General features: G+C 39.4%; 1 protein-coding gene across 2 annotated transcripts in view; it reads right to left on the reverse strand.

Moving 5' to 3' along the window:
• FBXL4 (F-box and leucine-rich repeat protein 4) overlaps positions 1-10,388 on the reverse strand; it is a 61,514-nt gene extending 51,126 nt beyond the window's left edge. For both annotated transcript variants that reach the window (XM_012723051.1, XM_004673716.2), the window contains exon 1: positions 10,268-10,388. The gene's annotated coding sequence lies outside the window, so the exon portion shown is untranslated. The remainder of the gene's footprint in view (positions 1-10,267) is intronic.
• Between the last annotated feature and the right edge of the window lie 1,193 nt (positions 10,389-11,581).

Here is an 11,581-nt window from a genome sequence, read left to right on the forward strand (position 1 = left end):
TGCAAAGATATGGGAAAAGTTCAAAAAGACCAAAAATTATATATATATAATAAAGGTAAGTCATAACAGAACATTACTTGCAAAATAATCCCACAGAGACATGTCAGTGAAGTGATAGAAAAAATATTTAAACAGCTGTACGGCACAGGACCAAAATATAGTGGACTATATACATGTTAACATGTCAAAAAAAGAAAGAGGCTTTTCTGAATCCCGCTGAAACTAAGCAAGACACATTAATCTGAGGAAAGGACTCTTCTGATTAATAGTAGAAATGAAGACATGGGGAACAGAAGAAAATATCAAGAAAAAGAGTAGAATTATACTGAAATTGAAGACTCTCGAGCCACTGCTGAACACAAAGTCAGCCCTCTTGCCTGGCTGGCCCTGTCTAGGCTTCTAAGCCATCATGTGCTTCCATGTCTCTCCCCTCCCTCTGGTTCAGTCTCTTTCACCCCTCGTCCTCTTCCTCCTCATTCTTCTCAAATATATAGAGGTACCAATAAAGAAGACTGTCTTTTTATTTTTTTTTATTATTGATCTATTTATTTATGCATGGGGTACAGGCCAGAGCTGTAGGGGCGGTGAGAGGACTCACCAGAGATGGAGTGGGGAGCAGAACTGGCAAACTGATGAGGTACTCTGCGGAGTGAAGCTGCCTGTGGGTAAGGAGAGGTCTGCCGCACCATGTGGTTCACCTCCCGGGCAGATATCGAACTCATGCTGAGGTGGCATCAGCTTCTCAATGCTGTGCTTCAACCCACTGCAACCCGAAGGAGGGCCCGAAGACTGTCTTTTTTTATATCATATTAGGCATTTCCCCTACATTAGCACTGGTCTTCAACCCCTCTCTTCCACTTTGCCACACAGATCACCCTTGCTGCAGATCCACCAGCTAGCATGCCTTCCATTGAGCTTGTGCTTTTATATCTAAGCATTTCTAAGTCTTCCTTCCACTGAGGCTGGGTCATTCTGGGATGCCGTTGCTTTGCTTGGCATTCTCCATTATCTTTAAAGTTATGTTTACACCTTAGCCATTACTCACTTTTTCTTTGCTCCTATGTTATGGCTCATTTCTTACAATGATATCCTCTACCCAACCAGAATTGTGTCCTAATTAAACTACATCCTTAGGGACCGGCCCTAGTGGCACAATGGGTTAAAGCACAGCACTATGAAGCTACCACAGGCACTGCAGCATGGGTTCGATCCCTGGCCAGGGAGGTGACCCACATGGTCGGGGAGACTGCTCCTGACCCACTTGCTGCTCCCCTCAGTACATCTGCCTGTTCCACTCCCCACTCTGTCTCTGGTGAATCCTCTCACCCCTGCACCTATGGCCTATACCCCAGTTCCGTGTGCATAAATAAATCTTTAATAATAAATAAATAAATAAACTGCATCCTTAGGACTAAGCACGTGGTAACATATGCTCAATAAACATTTGGTTTGTTTTTTTGTTTTTTGCTTTTGTTTTTGTTTTTTGTAAGATTTGAAGAATAGATGGCAGAAGAGAATTGAAACAAACAAGTTTGAAATAAACACAGAAATGAAACTAGTGACTCTCTAAGACAAGGCACATATAGACCACTAAAAAGTTTCCTATCTTGATATAGAGAAAAAGAGGGGGTGGAGAGAAACGGGTAATAAAAACTGAAATACAATAGGTAAGAATCAAATGTATGACTTTCTTTGAAGCAATCCAATAAGGAACTGTATACATATTGAAATTTTACTGTTCAAAGAGAATATAAAAAAGTAGTAACTTCAGTTAGTACAAAAGCAGCCCATGAATACATAAAAGAAACTTGACCTTGGCCACAAAGAAACTCTGATTGAAATTAAAGAAAGATTCATGAAAGAAATGATTGGAGAGGTAAAAGAAAGCTTTTTTTTTTCTCAAATACAATGATTTTTTAAACACTCCAAATCCATGGTAAGAACCTACATGATTATAGAGAACTAGAAAACTATGGATGAAAAAGAAGTTCTTTTTTAAAAGGGATTACCTGAGAGCAAGAAGGAAGAGACAAGCCAAATGAAGAAATAATATCAGAAGTAACAGGTTAATTCTAGTATTAGATGCTAGCAAAAGCATCCCTTTTTTTTCATCATAAGCATTTACATTCTAATGTACTATTTTGGAGAGAAAAAAAAGTAACAGTATAAGGAGAGTATCAGGGTGGAAACAATGCTTTATGTGCCTCTTTCCTCCCATAAGTAAACTTTCTTCCAGTTAAAACATATTTATTATGACTGAAATTTTTAATGAAAAAGGCTCTAATATAGAATAAAAGGGTAGAGTTCTTAAATGAATCAAGTGGATGAACAGAGAATTCTTGAGATCCTATTCAGTTTCAAAGCTTCTTTGAAAATCCAGGCAAACCAAACAGAGAGAAGGAGAAGGACCAAACGGGAAGGAAAAATGAAAGGCAGAGGAGAAATCTTGAAAATGGAAGTGATATTCTCCTAAGAAACAAAGTAGGATTCAAACACACACACACACAAATGCATGAAACACAGTGGATTCTTCAAGACTTCTACTGAATTAATGAATAAATGGCCAGATTGAAGTAAGAAGTACACACAAAATCAAACTAGGAAAGTATTTGCCAAAAAAAACAAACAAACAAGGAATAAGATTTAAAATCAATTTAACTAGAAATTAATAAAAGTTACTTCTGAAAAAATTTTCCATCTCCTCTCCTTCCTAGACTTTAATAGTCATGTCTAAACTCACTAAGTAAGTCCTAAGCAAAATTTAGTAGTAAGAAAAAGGAATTAAGGAATCAATGTTAAAAGAGAGAGAGAAAGGGAGAGAGCTGTAGGTAAAGTGAGTGGTAGTTTTCTGATACAAAAGATCTGGAAATACTCTTCCTGTCACAAAGTGTATGTATCTAGTTACATGTATCTAGTTACCTGTATCTAGTTACAAGCTTATAACAGATAAAATGCCTTTGATACTGTTCCCACTAAGCTATATTATCTATGTTACCATTTTCAACTAAGCTATATTATCTATGTTACCATTTTCATCGCTGTTTAATGATGGGAAGGATAAACCATCTGAAGCAGAAGATCTGTGATTTTAGAATAAACCTAAACTTTTAGTAAATACACAATATATATTTAACTAAAACCTAGGATATTAAAAATTAAGGATAACTGGTAGAGGACAATTTTAAGGGACTCACTAAGAGAGGGAGAAATTTGTAATTATTAATATCATAAAGTCAATGTGAATTTACTTTAATACCAGTGATATATTTTTGTACATTAAATAGAGCATTTTACATAAAATATAATGAATTTACAATTAAGCCTTCCTAACTAAAATGCAAGATCACAGGTATGTCAACTGCTAGCCAACAAGTTAAAAGAATAATTAAGGAAGAAGAGCAATACTGCTAAATTAACTTTAGGGTAAAATCTAAATTGCAGAAAATGTACTCAGTTTTAAGTACACAGTTCAGTGTGTTCTGACAAAGATATATACCAGTGTTACCACCACCAGAACTAGGATACAGAATATTTCCATCTGTCTAAAGGTTCCTGGGTATCACCTTCCAATTACCCACCCACTTTCTGTGCCAGATAAAAACTGACCTGCTTCCTGTAACTTTTATTCAAAAGTTACATATAAGTCAGATGACAAATATGTACACTTTTGTGTCTATGTTTTTTTGATCATCATATTTTTTAAATATACTCATGCTGTATATCAGTAGTTTGTTCCTTTTTACTCCTGAACTTTTTAGCCACTAACCAGATGTACATAGCCACTCACCTATTAATCAACATTTGGGTTATTTCTAGTGCTAAAATGTTTGCAAAGTGGTTTAGCATTTTACATTTATAAAATACACATATGTGAGTTCTAGTTGCTCCAGTCTTGTCAGTAATTAATAATAGTCTTTAGCCATTTCAGTGGATGGGTGGTGATATGATTTTAATCTGCATTTCACAACTGACTAATGAGGTAGAGTATCTATTTGTTTGTATTATTATCTATTATATTTGCATATTTATCTTTATATCTTCTTTAGTGAAATAGCTATTTTATCCTTTTTTAAAACCAGGTTTTAGTTTCTATTGAATTATAATTTCTTTAAACATTTCAAATAAAAACTTTTTACCAGAAATATTTTGCAAATATATTCTCCCAGTCCTTACCTTTCCATTTATTTGATATCTGTTACAGAGAAAAGTTTTCAATTGTTATTAAATCAAGTTCATCATTCTTTTTATTATGGCATAATTCTATGTGGTTTAGCAAACATTTTACTTCAGAACAGTATCAAACTTCAAAAAGGTAAACCCTGAGAGAAAGTACTGAATATCTTAAATCTGGGAATAGTTCATTACACATCAATCAAATTTTATGATAGTATCATACTGAATGTTGCAAACACTTCTAATGTTTACAAAATGGCATAGCCACTTTGGAAAAGTTCAACAGTTTATTTAAAAGGTCAACATAATCCTTACTGTAGCATCCAGTGTACTGAAGACTTACATTCAAAACCTGAACACAAATGTTCCTAACAAATGTAGTCATAACCACTCCAATCAAGAAATATCTACTGTGTTTCAGTCGGTGAACAGATAATAGTGGGTGAACAGATAATAGATAATGTATGCCATACAATGACATACAGAAAAAAAAGGAAAGAACCACTGATTTAGGCAATAACAGATGAATCTTAAACGGCATTTTGTAACTCAAAGAAGCCACACCCAAAGGTTACATATTATAAAACTACACTTATATGATATTCTAGAAGAGGTAAAATTAATGGGGGAGGCAGGCGTCCAAGTTTTCCAGGGAGTTAGGGATGAAAATAGAGGGATTACAATGACTACACAAAACAATTCTTAGGGTGATGGAGATGTTCTGCATGTTTTAGTGCTCAGTCTGTTATGGACAAAGTTAGGTCAAAGCAAAGTCAATGTGGGGATTTGATACCTAGGTATCAGCTTATTTATGGGCATCACAGTTTATTAGTTTGTTCTTTACCCACATACCTTAAAAGAGATCTAATGCTTGGCATAAATTAAGACCAGGGCAAAGCTTGACCACAGAGCCAATGCTTTCCTGGCCTTAGGAACTGTCTAGAAGAGAAAATAGTGACTTCAAGACAAGAGCGATTCCCGACTAGTATCAAATAAATCACTATGGATGGCAGGGATGGCCTCCCTTCCTTCCTCCTCTCTCTTCTTTCCTTCCTTCTTTCCTGCCATCTTAAAGATAGGAAAAAGGGGCCCTCCCTGGTGGGGTAGCTGGCTGGAGCTCTGCACTGTGAAGCTAAGCCACGCCCTGGACACTTCAGTGAGAGTTTGATCCAAGCCCAGAATGGGCGGTGACCGTACTTGGCGCACCAGACCTCTTCTGTCTTTCGGGCTGCTCCCTTCAGCAGTGTACTTCATGGACCTGCCTGTTCTGCTCCCCACTTAGTTTCTGGTGAATTCTCTCACCACCCTGGCACTATACAATGGCTATACCCCATTTTTGCATGCATAAATAAAATCTTTAATAAAAAAAAGATAAGGATATAAAGCAATCAGAAAAAAATGGCCTCCAATAAAAGATAATACCCCAAAATAAGAACAGTTTAAAAATAATTGTTATCTTGGTGTGAATTAATAAAGCATAGGTTCCATAAAACAAGTGCAAGCTAAAATTAAACATAAAAAAGTCTTGGAAATTAAAAACATGGTGGCTAACATAAATTGAAAATGAAAATGAAAAAAATAAGTGACCTAGAAAACAGATGCAATAAATGAATATAAAATGAATTCAAGCAAGCTTATAAAAAATTTAAAGATATTCTAGAACACAATGGAATGTTAAAGAAATTCTATAGAAAAGAAATAACAATGGTAGTATATTTCATAACATCAATAACAAAGATATTTTTGGAAACTTGATCCAAACAGCAACAGAAATAAAAGCAAAGCAATTGGGATTATCACAAATTAAAAAAATTTCCCAAAAAAGTTACTTAACAGGGCCCTCCCTGGTGGTGCAAGGAGTTAAAGCACAGCACTATGAAGCTATTCCCAGCCACTTCAGCATCAGTTCAATCTCCAGCCAGAGAGACGATCCACATGGTATAGCAGACCTCTCCTGTCTGGCCCACGGCTCCCCTCAGCAATGTATTTCAGTACATCTGCCTTTCTGCTCCCCACTCTGTCTCTGGTGAATTCTCTCAGCCCCCGCACCTCTGGCCTGTACCCCAGTTCTTGTATGCATAAATAAATCTTAAAAAAATTAATTAAGAATAAGAAACAAACACTCCAATTAACTCAAATTGGTGGCACATTTGAGTAGACAACTCATCGAAAAGCATATGCAGAAACATGAAAAACTGTTCATCATCACTTTTAATAAAGAAGATGCAGGTCAAAGCCACAATCTACTATCATCTCAGACCTGTAAGAATGGCACATATTAAAAATAAGTGTTGGACAGAATGCAAAGAACCCTACTATACTGCTAGAGAGAATATAATCTGGTGTAGCCAGTTTGGAAACAATCTGGATTTACCTTAAAAAAACAAAAAGTGGTGGCCCTCCCTGGTGGCGCAGCGGGTTAAAGCACAGCATTAAGAAGCCAAAGCCACTTCCGCATGAGTTCGATACCCGCCTGCCCCGGAGGTGACCACATGGTGTGGCAGGCCTCTCTTCATCTGCCCGCTGCTCCCCTCAGCAGTGTGCTTCCTCGATCTGCCTGTTCTGCTCCCCAATCTGTCTCTGGTGAAGCCTCTCACCACCCCTGCATCTCTGGCCTGTACCCCAGTTCTGTATGCATAAATAAATAAATCTTAAAAAAAAAAAAAGTGGAAATACCCTTTGATCTAGCAGTCTACTCTTAGGTATCTATCTGAAGAACATGAAACCGGCATCTCAAAAAAATTATATGCTCTACAATGCTATTATAATGTTATTTATAACACCCAAATTGTTGAGAGAGGACTGGATTATGATATGGTATATCTACATCATGGAGTGTTTTTCAGCCATAACTAAAACAAAATGTTGCCATTTACAGCAAGTTAGAGTTTAAGAGAATTATATGCAGTAGAGCAAGTCAAATATTAGACTTTACATAATGATGTAAATATTAGACTTTATATAGTGCTGATTTGACTAAGTAAAACACTTAAACTAGCAGATATTAATAAAACAAGAGAGATAAAACACTTAAACTAGCAGATATTAATAAAACAAGAGAGGCTTCTGAGGTTAAGAGGAATAAGAGGTCAAGTGACATAAGGGATGGTGGAAGGGGAAAATAAGAATCCAAATATTCTTATACTCTATTTTAAAATTTTTCATCCTTCATAGTATCTGATTAGTTTTGAGGAGTTATAACATATTAAAAAATTTGCACTAGAGATGGTAAAATACAAATGGAATTGGAGCTATCCCAGCCATCTCCTATAAGCACTGCAGACCTACTAAACATCTTGAATTATAAGTGATCAGGAAAGACACACCATACTTTTAAAATAATGTACAGGCCCTCCCTGATGGCGCAGCGGGTTAAAGCACTGCACAAAGAAGCTTAAGCCACTTCTGCACGAGTTTGATCCCTGCCTGGCCGGGAGGAGATCCACATGGTGAGGCGGACCTCTCCTGACCCGCCCACTGTTCCCCTCAGCAGTGTTACTTCCTCCATCTGCCTGTTCTGTGCCCCACTCTGTCTCTGGTGAAGCCTCTCACCTTCCGCATCTCTGGCCTGTACCCCAGCTCTGTACGAATAAATAAATAAATCTTAAAAAAAAATAATATACAATGCAAAGCCAAAAGACATGCATATTTCTGAGTCAAGCAGCTTCTTTATAGAACTCTGATGAGCAACTCTACAAGTGAAATTCTGCCTTAGGATCAGAGAATTATTTAACAATGGTTAATGATTCAACTGACTGGGGGGAAGTTGGCTAAAAAAATTTCTCAAGAGTAGGCAAAAACTTTAAAAGTGATAGCGGGTAAAAAAAAAAAAAGATATCCATGTACCCCCACTAAATGTGTTGAAAGGTGACTGGCATATTGTGGACATCACTAAATATTTTTTGAATATTAGTTCAAATATATTTTAATATAATGTGAAAACACATCATAGTTGTCTCTCAGTATCCTTGGGGAATTGGTTCCAGAACTCCCTTGTATACTAAAAGTCCCTAAAAAGTCCCTAAAACAGAAAGGCAGAGTACTTGCATTACAACTTATGCACCTAAGGGATCCCCTGGTGGTGCAGGGGTTAAAATCTCAGCACCATCACCGTCTCTGGTGAACCCTCTCATCTCACCCACACCTATGGTTTACACCCCATTTCTTCTATGTGTAAATAAAAATAAATCTTAAAAAAACAATTATGCACATAAATCATCTCTAGGTTACTTAGAATACCTAAACAATGTAAATGTTTTGTAAATAGTTGCATGGTTTAGGGAATACCAACAATAAAAAAAAGTCATAGCAAGATTGGTTGAATCTAATTAAGGATGTGGTCCCCACAGATACAGCTGACAGTATAAAACTAGATATGAGTAGCATGATAGCATGGGAAACCAGCCTGTAACAACAGTTCAGAAAAAAAAATTTCCAAAATTAAAGCCTAAGCTACAGAATCTGCTACTAATAGGTGAAAATGATGATGAGGTCACTGGCTAACAATTTTGGAAGGGAAAAAAAAAAACACCTTACTTCCTTTCTCACACTAAAATATAGCTGAGGTAAGTTAAAAACTTAGATATGAAGAATAAGACCATTACAATATAAGAAAAGATAAGTAGTTTATAATACACAATTCATGTGGCCAAAGTCTAAGATGACTCCATGACCAAGGAGGAGAATGCTGATTCCAGGAAAATTCAAAAGACAATGCAACTGTCCCAATAAGAAAGAAGGGGGCATTTTATGTTGACTGATTGATCTTATTTGGAAGCAAAAGGTAAGCAGTTCACATCTTAAGATGTTGTTGTATAGAGACTTATAATTGTATTACTGCATCATGGATTTAGGAAAAGAAATGAACCACATTAACTTCTGGCCATGTTAATTTAGCTGGCCTCTCTGAATTTTCAAGTCTGTAACAGAAGAGGCTGAAAATGCAGAACTCAGGAAAGCCAAATTTTGAGGGTTTTTTTTTTTTAGTACTCAGAAAGAAATGAGGGAAAAAAAAGAATTCCTTAAACAATTAAAGTGCCCAAGGTTCATGACACATGCCGCCATTTGAAAGCAAAGTATACTTCCCTTCCCCCCAAGAGTAAAATATCAATAAAGGCCTATAGTAGCGTTGGTATATCAGGAAACTCTCCTTTACTAACCCCACAGGTACAATGCATGCGACAATAGAAGCATAATGTGGCTTTAAAGAAAAAAAAATGTGCCTATATTCTAAATTTGAGAAGTGATGATGTGAAGATAAGCATTTGTGGAGCTTTGAACCTATAAACCACCAAAGATGCGCGGATGGACACCAACTTCATCTCAGTAAAAGTAAAGAAACTGAAAAAACAAATAGTCCATTCCAGGAAGCAGTAAAGGGAGCTTGTCACAGAACAGAAGATGTGCTGGTGAATCTCCAGGGCAGAGCGCCAGACTCAACTACCTGCCCACAGGTTTCCATCATCTTGACTTTCTAAGTATTTGTATCTTTCGAGCAGTGAGTGCAACCCGATGGGTATGTGGCAATGAGCTTTTGGTAAACCAGGGAAGTCCCAAATCACTCCCAAAGGAAACATGTTGGCCAGGTGGCCAAGTAGATGGTCACATCACACTGCACTCTAAAGCCACCCCTAAACACAGAAGCAAGATTGCTGCCCGGTGTCTTGTGGCAGTCCTTAGGACACAGGCCTGGTTGGGTAAAATCCACAGGATGCCAGCGAGAAAAGACGCAGTACACACAGGCACCCTCACACAGGTGGGCAGGGGCCAGAACCGGGGTGCAGAGTCAGCACAGCCCGCAGTCACGGAGCAGTAAACAACCCTGGGCCCTGCATGCCGGGGCGACGCCTCAGGCCCTGCGGACTGGCTGGTGCAGATCAGTGCCCAAGGCTCCTAAGCTACTTTCCGGCCCCCCGCCCCCCGCAAGCCAGAAGAGCGCGGCGCGGGCTGCAAAGGAGGGGCGACAAGCCAGCCAGGACCTCGGCCAGGAGCACAGGCTCGCGAAAGAACCGCGCTCCGTCCGTCCGGGCCCCGCCCCAGCGCGAGGGAGGAAGACTGAGACCTGCAGGAGGGAGAAGCGTAGGAAGGGCCGTACCCTGCAGGGTCCGGGAGCGGCGCGCGCCAGGGACTTCGCCAGGCCAGCGACCAGGCGACACCCGGAGGCCCGAGCGCGGGGGCGGCTCCCAGATTCCCGCGCCGCAGCGCGATTGCGGCGAGCCCGGCCCAGCTCGACCCGGAAGGAAGCCTCGGTGGCAGGGCGGAGGGGCGGGACGAGGGGCGGGTCGAGGGGGGCAAGCGGGCGGGGCCGAACGGTGGGCGGGGCGCTGCTCCCTCTGGAAGCCGTCGGCGCGTCGGGACCTCCTCCTCCTAGGCAGAGCGGTGCAACTTCCTACTGGCTGCCCTGTCCCGGGCGTGTCTTACGAATTGCTCTCTGCTCCACAGCCTGGGAATCCACTCAGCTGCAGATCCAGTAAGGAAATCATCCCATTCACGCCCTCTGCGTGTAGTCCTGCCAGAAATTTCTTTAATCCGGAGTTGGTGGGTCGGGTAATGCATAGGAATGAGCGGCGGTAAGGTCCTCAGAAAAAAGTGGAATATAAATTATTGTCGTTCTTAAGCTTAACAACGTTAGTTAGATCATAACCTCTGCCCCAGATACCAGCTGTTCCTGCAGACTTATTTCCCACCAACGTTTGGAAGCCTCTAATCACTACTTCTGCTGATGGTTTCCAGTAAGACGAGAAACATCTGATAATGAAGAGATACTGAACTACCCGTTAATTTTTATTTAATTGTTCTTAAAGAGGCAAAATGGTAAGATTTATTTATAAGTTAAATACATGAACTAAATACTTCATGATATACAGAATAAACTGTATATAAAAAAAGAGAATTGAACCAATCCCCATCTCACCCCTAGAACCACGAGGGTGACCAACAGTTACTTGCTTCCAAAAAATGTGAAAATGGGATAATTAACTTTCTTATGGACCACCTCAACCAGATGAATGAACGTTAATACCACTACATCTGACATGTGATAAGAAGGTCAAATCATTTGTAATATTTTCCCTCAAAATCTGCAAAGCCAGTCTAATATTGAGAAAATATCAGAAAAACCAGGTGGGGCCTCCCTGGTGGTGCAGCACTATCGAGCTATCACCAGCCACTGCAGCAACAGTTTGATCCCCAGCCAGGAAGCTGACCTACAGCAGACCTCTCCAGTCCTGTCCATTCCTTCCCTCGGCAGTGTATTTCAGTAGAACTGCCTATTCTGCTCCCCAATCTCTGGTGAATCCTTTCAACAATCCTCCCACTTCTGGCATACACCCCAGTTCTTGTATGCATAAATAAAAAAAAAATCTTACAAAAAACCAGGTGTCCTACAAAAGACCTGAGCAAACTAAAC

Source organism: Condylura cristata, unplaced genomic scaffold (genome assembly GCF_000260355.1).
Source record: "Condylura cristata isolate star-nosed mole 26May11 unplaced genomic scaffold, ConCri1.0 scaffold00001, whole genome shotgun sequence".
Classification (NCBI taxonomy): Eukaryota; Metazoa; Chordata; class Mammalia; order Eulipotyphla; family Talpidae; genus Condylura; species Condylura cristata.